The sequence below is a fragment of the Meriones unguiculatus genome, chromosome 1 (genome assembly GCF_030254825.1).
Source record: "Meriones unguiculatus strain TT.TT164.6M chromosome 1, Bangor_MerUng_6.1, whole genome shotgun sequence".
NCBI lineage: Eukaryota > Metazoa > Chordata > Mammalia > Rodentia > Muridae > Meriones > Meriones unguiculatus.
Window position 1 is genome coordinate 44,587,711 of NC_083349.1, and position 8,955 is coordinate 44,596,665.

Below are 8,955 nucleotides of genomic sequence, written 5' to 3' on the forward strand. Positions count from 1 at the left end.
ATTTGTCCTTCAGCTGCGCAGTGGACAATAGAAATGTTCAGGCAACAGTAATATCATGACAAGCCTTTGAAAGACAATGTGGCATATAGCTTGTCACTAAAACACAATGAAGTAGTAAACACGGAGAGGTTCTGTACTTAAAATCCAAACCCATTTGCTAATTTGAAAAACAAGGTTAATGATCACACAGATTGATTTCAGAGTCCAGAGTGCTAACCGTCACGCCGTGGAACCCCCGGTCAGGTTGATTTCAAGGTGGGTTGTTTCTCAGATTCTTATCACTGTTTCATTATTTCCCCCCTTGCCTCCTTTGGTACCCAACAGTTTACTTTACAAACAATGGCCTCTACAAAGATGCAGTGACAGAAATCCGGATCTGAAAGTAGCAGGCACGTGTTCATCTATTCAGCATTAGAGTTATTGCCTAATTCTAGGCTTTGGGTACTGTAGTTGCTGAACCAGGCAACTTCTGAGATTCTGTCTTTGAAATCGTGAACCTCAGTCAGCTTGGCTGAAATCTCAGGCTGCCAGCATCCTGGATCTCACCACGGGTGATGACTGCTTTTTACAGCTCTGATGAAAATCATGCCAGGTGAGTGCTGTCTTCTCTACCAGCACAGTAATCCCTGTGGGGAGGCCATGGTGCTTATTCTATTCTTAAGGCAGTTTTTTTTTTTAAGTTAAATTAGTTTTATCGCAGAGTAAAGCATTCTTTGGTTTGTGGTAATTAAAAAGGAGGCAAGTGAGACATTAAAAAAAAAATTCCAACAGCCCAACAATGAGAAAACCGGTTTAAAAGCTCACCTAAGTTGGCGTGGGGGTGTACTCCTTTAAACACAGCATTCTGGAGAGAAAGGCCAGCCTGGTCTACTGAGTGAGTTCCAGACATTCAGAGCTATACCAAGAATTCTATTAAAAAATCTAATCAGGATTCAAAATCATAAACAGCAGTAGTTACGGTGATCAGCAACTGCTAAGACAGTATAAACGGTGCATATTTACTCCATTTAAAGGCCACCAGGAAGGTGCCATTCTGGCTGATTACAAATAAGCACTTGGCATTACCACTTTAATAATTTGATACCCTGGAGTGTCCAGTAAAAAATGTATACATTTTCCTTCTATCCTTTCATGTAACAAACTTCCTTCATCTCCTGCAAGCTAACAAAATAAGACTGTTTTTTTTTCTTTTTTTTCTTTTTTTTTTTTTGGCCCACAAATACCCCAGGCTGGTCAGACATAGCTGTTTACAAAGATCCAGACTTACTGCCTAGAAGAGCTCTTTCAGCTGGCACTGGAGTGATGGGACAAGAGGCCGCCTCTAAATCCTGACTTTAATTTGGGTTACAGAACAAGGATGATCGAGTCTTCATGACTTCTGGAGACTGGTACAATCACACTTGTAACGTGAGAGCGATCTAGAAACGCGGCGTCAGGGAGGCCGCTGAATTCTCTCCCATCCTATAAATAATACTGCTCATGTTGAGAAGTCATTGCACACATACAATCTCCGCTGACAGAGACCCCCAAAGCAAGATTTGTTTGGAGGGACACAGACGCCCGGAGCCTGTGAGGAGCATCTGCAGGCCGAAGGAAACAGGCACTCGAGGAAAATACCCTCTGGCTTGCACAAGCCGGCAGGGGCTACTACACTGAAACCCGGGCTCTCGGGCTGCATCGCAATGCAGTGCTGAGTTTATTCACCAGGGGTCATCAAAGGTCTGGGATTTTCTTTGTCTACTTGTTGACTCAGCGTACACTGTACCCTTCAGAACTCCCGAGCGCCTCAGAATTGCTAGCAGGGACGCACATGAGTTACTCTTCCCCTCCACCAGCACACCAGCCCAGCCCAGCCCTATTACAGAGCACCAAACTAGCCTTCTCCGTAGATTTTTACCAACACGTCACAGGCAGCACGTCCATTACACATCAAGGGACGTACCTTTACTAACTAAACCAACTCGTTCAGCACAGAGGCAGCGTGGCATTTAATTAGATTTTCATATTTAACTTTATTTTCCATAATTTTTTTTTAAAAAAAAGCACTTTCAAGGCAAGGAAGTGAAAGGTTGGTCTCACTATTGTTTGCAGGTTGCATGCGAGTTGTGACTCCGTCTTGTGAGATTTCACTCAGTGCGTCAGGATCTGGGATCTGAGGTCTAGGCATGCCCATGGGAGAACAGGCCAACATCATTTGCTGAGGCTGGCCCCATTAAACAAGTAAAGAACAAAGAGCGCATTTTCAATGGCGATGTACGGAACTGGCCTGAAGGGCGCGTGAGGTCTCACAGGTCTCAGTGGTCCTGGGCGTGTCTGGAGGAAACACTGCCCTTTGAGCAGCTCCCTTGAATGTCTTGAGAATGAGCCTGTTGTGGACTGTTTAAGTCATTCTTACCCACTCTGCCATACAGACCAAATTGCATCCTTGGAAAGCTCAAAGGTGAAATATGTTTCAACAGCGAGGAAGGGACATCTCTGATGGGTGCTTGCCAGCTGCACAGCCCCTAAGAACCCAGACCCTTCCTCCTTCCCTGAAGGATGCAGGACAGCCACATTACGGAGGTGGAGGTGTCTAATCTGTTTAGACTCCACTTAAAATCCAATATTGCACCACCCCAAATCACCTGGTTTTTCAATGTGACAGTCGACAGTGGCTTCAAAATCTAATTCAGTCCTTTTATGTCGTGTTTTCTGAACCCAAGGCAAGTACTTTAAGTCATTGCTGACAGAAATGGACTGCTCACGTTATCCTTTTCTACCTCAAATGAAATGGAAAGAAACCCTACAACACAAAATCTGTGAGGCAATGCTGCCTTAAAAGGTGAGGAAGACCCAGAGTGAAAAGGAAGTCTACCATCCAGCTGATCCATTTCGCTCCCAGCCACCTGCAGAAAGCCAGGATGCCATTTTACAGGTTTGTCAGCGATGCTGTAAAACACGACTGAGTGTGGGTGGGTCCACAGGAGAAGGTTTGCTAAAGTTTGTTTTTTGAAGAGGACTTACAAAACTGATACAAAATGGGGGCCAGGGTGGGATGTAGGCAGTGGTGAGATTCCAGAAGCTTTGGAAATCTCCACTCTGCCCCAGGGTAGAACAAACACCCAAGCAAATGGAACTCCAGCACAGCACTTGACTCTCAAGCTATTATCTAGCCCCTTGACCTTATGATGTAATGTGAATTTTACAATCCCAGAAGAAGTGAGTGAGGAGAGGCAAGACAAGACTGGTTGCTTTTTATTTTCTCCTGGTATAAAATATATCTCAAAAGATGAACCAGGTAGGACTTACCCACTGACCTTATTCTGTTTAATGTGAAATCACATAGCCCAATGCCAACTCCTGAGACAGCACCTCCTGTGTAAGCCTCCTCCAGCTAAATAGCAGGGACAGTTATTTCAAAGTGACATTTACACCGTCAATGGGGATCAGAATGGCTGAAGGGTAAGATAGTGATCAGGAGAGGATTAAATCCCAGAACCAAAAGGAGTCAGATATCTGTGAAGGAGATAAGAGGGCCTGCAGCTGTCCAGAGCTGTTTCTATTTAAACAGCTGGCAGACACTTCAAGTTGCAGGTGGCTTTACCAGCTTGAATGGTGTGTGTGTGTGTGTGTGTGTGTGTGTGTGTGTGTGTGTGTGTGTGTTTGGGACAGACAAGAAGCTACTGACTTGATCCAATATTATTCAGTTGCTTCTTCATTGTCCATTCATTTGATGATGGTCAGTCTTGTCATTCCCAGACCCATCAGCTTTGGATCCACTCTCTGCATGTCCAGAGAGTGGTCAATCAGCCCATAAGTATTATATTGAGTCCAACAGGTGACAGACACTGTGGGGAATGGGATTAATTTTTCTAAACCCATGGGTCTGATCTCATTTTAAGCTGGGAGATTAAACACTTCATAATATAATTCAAAATTCAGGCCTGTTCATAGGATGTATGTGCCCTGTTTTCTGTTAATACTAAAGCAATAAATCCATTTTTGCAGAAAAAAAATGGCTGAGAACCTTGGATGTACCAGTGGGCTGGAGGCAAAGCTTAGTGATAGGGCAGTTGCCCAGCAGGAGCAAGGCTCTGGGTTCAAGTGCTAGCGCAGAGGTTGGTGGGAGCCATTATAACATGTCTATGAGCAGTATTGGAGTCTAGGAATTACATGAAGAGGAAAGAGAAGAGCCATTAGCAGAAGAGCCTGACTAAAGGTGGGAGCTGTGAAGGCACCATGTTAGTGTTCTTGAATTACCACAGGGACTATGGAGAACAGGTTCAGCTTGGAGAAGTTCTGTGGAGTTTTCAACTTAAAGGTTCAAATTAGGGAGGTAGCTCCCATCACCTCCTCTCCTCAAAATCCTCTCACTAGAAGTCTGAACAGAGGCCAGGAGACTGTCTGACAGACTGTCACACGCAGGATTCCTGTTGTAGTCAGATGCTGCATTAAATAATTCCAAGAACTGTGTAGCTAAACCCTGTGGAATCAAGATAACAAGAGGAGGTGGGAGGCCCTTACAAAAGCATGTTAAACTCAGAACTAAATCAGGTAGGAAGCAAATGAACACCACTGCCCTGTTTTGTATGATTTAACTGAACATCAAAAGGAGACAATTTTTTCCTCCATCGCCACACAGCTAATCCTCATCTTCCTTCCTTCCCATCCAAAACCAATGAGGAAGCATGAACTAGATTTCCCAGTGAAAATTTCAGGACATGTTAAATGTGGTTAACCTGCCTGGGCTGACAAGATGGCTTAGCAGGTAAAGGTGCTGGCTGAAAAGCCTGGTGACCTGAGTTCTGTTCCTGAGATGTAAATATTGAAAGGACAGAACTGCCTTCTGGGAATTGTCCTTTGACCTCCAGCAAAATACCATGGCACGTGCACACACACACACACACACACACACACACACACGCAAGCATATGCATGGTAAAAAATAAAAATAAAAAATAAACAAACATAAATGTAGTTAAATGCAGTTATTTGATAAAAATTCTAAAATAACAAGTTTTATTGGGATAATCATTATTTAGTTTTCTGACACATAACAAATTCTCAAAGCAAGCATCAGGAGACTACTGTGAGGCTGATTAGGTGCTGAAGTCTAACATTCTTTTCCACCATCTTCTGTATGGATCTCTTACCTCATGGTCCAGGATACCTGTTGGAGCTCCTGCCTTCATCTTAGATAGCAGGATGGAAGAAGGAGAGCAAAAGCCATCTCTTCCCCTTTAAACACTTCCACTGACAATCTCACAGAACACCTTCCCCTACCTTACCAGCTGTTTCCTGATAGATACAAATTCTAGGTAATGAATAAACTCCTCAGGGCAGCGGAGGGCTGTTGAAGACGCTGTTTATGGCATGCTATTGTCTTGATTTCTGTATCCTCTGAAATGTGAATGCACACAGAGCAGAGAACCAAGTTTTAGAGTCAATGGTGCTGAACAGAGTGCAAATGAAATTTTACCTTGAGAAATGATACAAATATTTTTGAAAAGGTATACATTTTGATTTTTAAATTAATGTGGAGTATAATATCAATTATTCATCACTGTTTTCAAGAATGAATGAAGTGCTGATTATTTAACATGATGCCATTCTATTATGAAACAATTTGATCTTTCTACTTGTCTTTTGCGCCATGATCATGGGGGCCCTTTAAAATATATACATTTTTTTTTCTTTTACCAAGAGTCATTCTTAGATCCTTGACAGTCAAATCTTTACCATTAACAAGTCTTTCTCACACCAAAGTTCCAGATGATTGTTTCACTTGAATTTTTTTATTTTAAGTTAATTTAATATTTTTTCATGGTCTTATTTTCTTTGAGTATTTTATTTTTAAATATTTTTATTAATTCTTTGAGAAGTAAAATGTATTTTGATCATATTCACCTCCAAACTCCTAAACTCCTCCCAGATTCACCCCCATTTTCCTACCCACCCTCAACTTCAGCTTCATATCTCACTTTTTAATCCAATAACCATTGAGCCTAATACGTTCTGCTTATCACGTACCTCAGTGTGTGGGACAGCGGGTCAAGGCTGACCTACCAATTCCTCCTCTCCCATGATCTATCAACCTGTCTCTAATGCCTCAGTTAGGGATAGAGGTCAGGACCCCTTCCCTCTCCATGACAAATCACGACTGGCTCGATCCGGCAACAGTAACAGCTGTGAGTCCATGAGTGCCCAGGACCTGCCGTATCCAGAAGACAGGACTGTGTTCCAGTCTTCCCTGACCCCTGGCTGCTACAGCCTTATTCTGTACCCTACATGTAGGCCAGGCTGGCTTCCACCTTCTATCTATTCTTCTGCCTATTTCTAGATCACAGAGATTAAGATGCTGTGCCTGACATTTCAAATAGTTCAGCTGTCTACTTTTGCCACGTCCTTATTTGTCAAGAACTTTGAGTATTATCAGGTAAGCTTTCCAACATTATTTAACTTTGTGAACTCTCAGATCATTTTTAAGAATTTAACCCCAATTTGCAAAAATAAAAAAAAAGAGTTTTACTACCAGATGTTCAGGAATTCACTCCCTGAAATAGACTCAAATTCACAAATATGATGGATGCTTAGAGATGGATATTTATTTCATAGAGAAGGATGTTTAAAACAAATAAGTGGAAAGATTATTGTTAAGTATTTTTGTGTTTTAAAATCTCTTGTTTCAAACCAAAAAATCTGGGCACTAAGGTCTTTTCTGAGACTGATACTCCAAACAAGGACCATGCATGGAGATAACCTAGAACCCTTGCACAGATGTAGTCCATGGCAGCTCAGTGTCCAAGTGAGTTCCCTAGTAAGGGGAACAAGGACTGTCTCTGACATGAACTCAGGGGCTGGCTGGTTCTTTGATCACCAACTCCTGAGGGGGGAGCAGCCTTGCCAGGCCACAGAGGAGGACAATGTAGCCAGTCCTGATGAGACCTGAGACCTGGACTTGGGGAGGGGCATGGGAGGAGATGAGGGAGACAGGGTGGGATTGGGAGAGAATGAGGAAGGGAGCTACAGCTGGGATACAAAATGAATAAACTGTAATTAATATAAAAATAAAACTTTAATTAAAAAATCTCTTGTTTCTGTGGACAATTTGATAAGTATAAGATTTTTTTAAAGTCTTGAGTAATGAGGACTTTCTATTTTTATGTTACACTTGGGTAGCTAGGAAACTAATGAAAATTATATATATGTTTAGTATATAAGTACTTACTTGCATATAAGTATGTAAAATATACTATTATTCAAGATATACATATATAGAGAGAGAACATTAACCATACAGTGAGCACTATGCAGGAAGAAACACTTGATATCCAATTGCACATAATACATTCCTATAGAGTAAAGTCTTAATTCATAGTTATAAATGATAAAAACCTAGAAAATGTAAGTAATTTATAAGTGCATAGTGTTATAGGGCTCTCATGTAACCCAAGACTTTCTGACACCAAGACCTTTTGTATTTACCCTAAAAACATGCTACACTTCCAGGTTTTTTTTAATCAATGTGTTTTTAATGGATTATCATCATTAATAGAACAAAAACATCAGGAAAGAAATTTCTTTTCTGGCCAACTTAACATAAATCACGTTTCACTCTTCTTGGAAGGCACAGTGTTTGCATCTTCATGGGTTTCTCAGCACCTCCCCCTAGAAATTAAGATGCATTCACACTGTAAGTCATTGAAACCCTTGACTCAACTGAGGTTAGACCAGCGATTATCCAGATATAACCATTCGATCAGTAAAGTCGGAATCAGGGGTGGGGGGGTCCTGAGCCAATGAGATGGCTTGGGTCAGTAAAAACACTTGCTGCCAATTGAGAACTGCCTTTTGCAAGTTGCCATCTGGCTGCCACACACAAGCTGAGGTATGTATGTATGTGCATACGCACACACAAACATACACACAAAGATAGACAAGTGAATAACTAAAATATAATCTAAAATGCAAAAAATGAATTATCTGGGGTCTTTTGAAAGGCAGACTCTCCATCTTGGCAAAACTGATAAAGTCCCTGGGTAGACTCAGAGATAACCTTACCTTTCACGTCCCTTCAGGTGATTCTGAAGAGCAAAAAGTTTAGCAAACCATGTCTGCCTTAATCTATAAGGGGACTAATTTCCTCAGTAAGCAGGAAGTACAAAGGCAGGATGTCTCTGGATACAGCAGGAATGGCTTCTTTCTGTTTCTCTTCTCTATGACCTCCTTACTTCTGTCCACTTGAACAAGTACCTTTTCCTAAGGCTGACTAGCCTCATAGTCCTAACAGGCAGAGACAGAAAATGACCCATGTGTTCTTTCCCCAGGAACCTCCCCGCAAAAGTTTCACTCGTGTTTCACCTTCAAAATGTTGTTACCTGACCAGATCTCCAGTCAGTTACTGGCACAGAGTGAGCAACACGACTGGCTGAAACTGTCTCAAGCACATCTGTTCTCTGGTCAGGCCAAAGCTGAATACAGCTGAATCCGGGAAGGTCTCAGGGAGAGAAAATCGCAGAGCAAGGAGGTGGTGTGTGGAGACATTCTGCATCCTCACAGCCAAACGTGATGGTTAACGCCGCAGAGAGTTCTTCTGCTCCACAAGAACATCAACCTGGAGCCTAAAAGTCTGTCCTAATAAATCAGTCATTCTAGACTATTAGCCTTTGAATGTTTCGGGTCAGTGTCAACAACCAAGCGCCACAGCATTTTCACGTTTTGATGATTATGGTCTAACCTTCAAAAGCAGCTGAGCAAAATACACTAAAGAGGCCTCTGGCAGCACCAGCTAGAGATCTGTTTCATCTATTTTAGCTAAATGTTCTATATTTTTACACCAGAGTTCTGAAATAATTATAATTAAAAGGACACAAAACTGTGACTAAAATATGAATTTTCCTTCTACAAGCCTCTTTGCCTCTTCAAATGACAGGTGTTTCTTAAGAAAGTAAATTCTATTAATTGCTATCTTTGCTA

The 8,955-nt window shown here is 41.8% G+C and overlaps 1 long non-coding RNA gene across 4 annotated transcripts; it reads left to right on the forward strand.

The window, feature by feature from the left end:
- The first annotated feature begins 211 nt into the window (after positions 1 to 211).
- LOC110547009 (uncharacterized) lies at positions 212 to 8,727 on the forward strand. 4 transcript variants are annotated; one of them, XR_009593060.1, is made up of 5 exons: positions 212 to 255; positions 1,229 to 1,719; positions 2,703 to 2,914; positions 6,320 to 6,415; positions 8,307 to 8,727. It is a non-coding gene; the product is annotated as an uncharacterized LOC110547009 (long non-coding RNA). The 4 variants fall into 4 exon arrangements; XR_002476335.2 differs by lacking the exon at positions 212 to 255 and adding an exon at positions 265 to 592 and having other exon boundaries at positions 8,307 to 8,726; XR_009593061.1 differs by lacking the exon at positions 1,229 to 1,719 and having other exon boundaries at positions 217 to 255; positions 8,307 to 8,725.
- Positions 8,728 to 8,955: the final 228 nt, after the last annotated feature.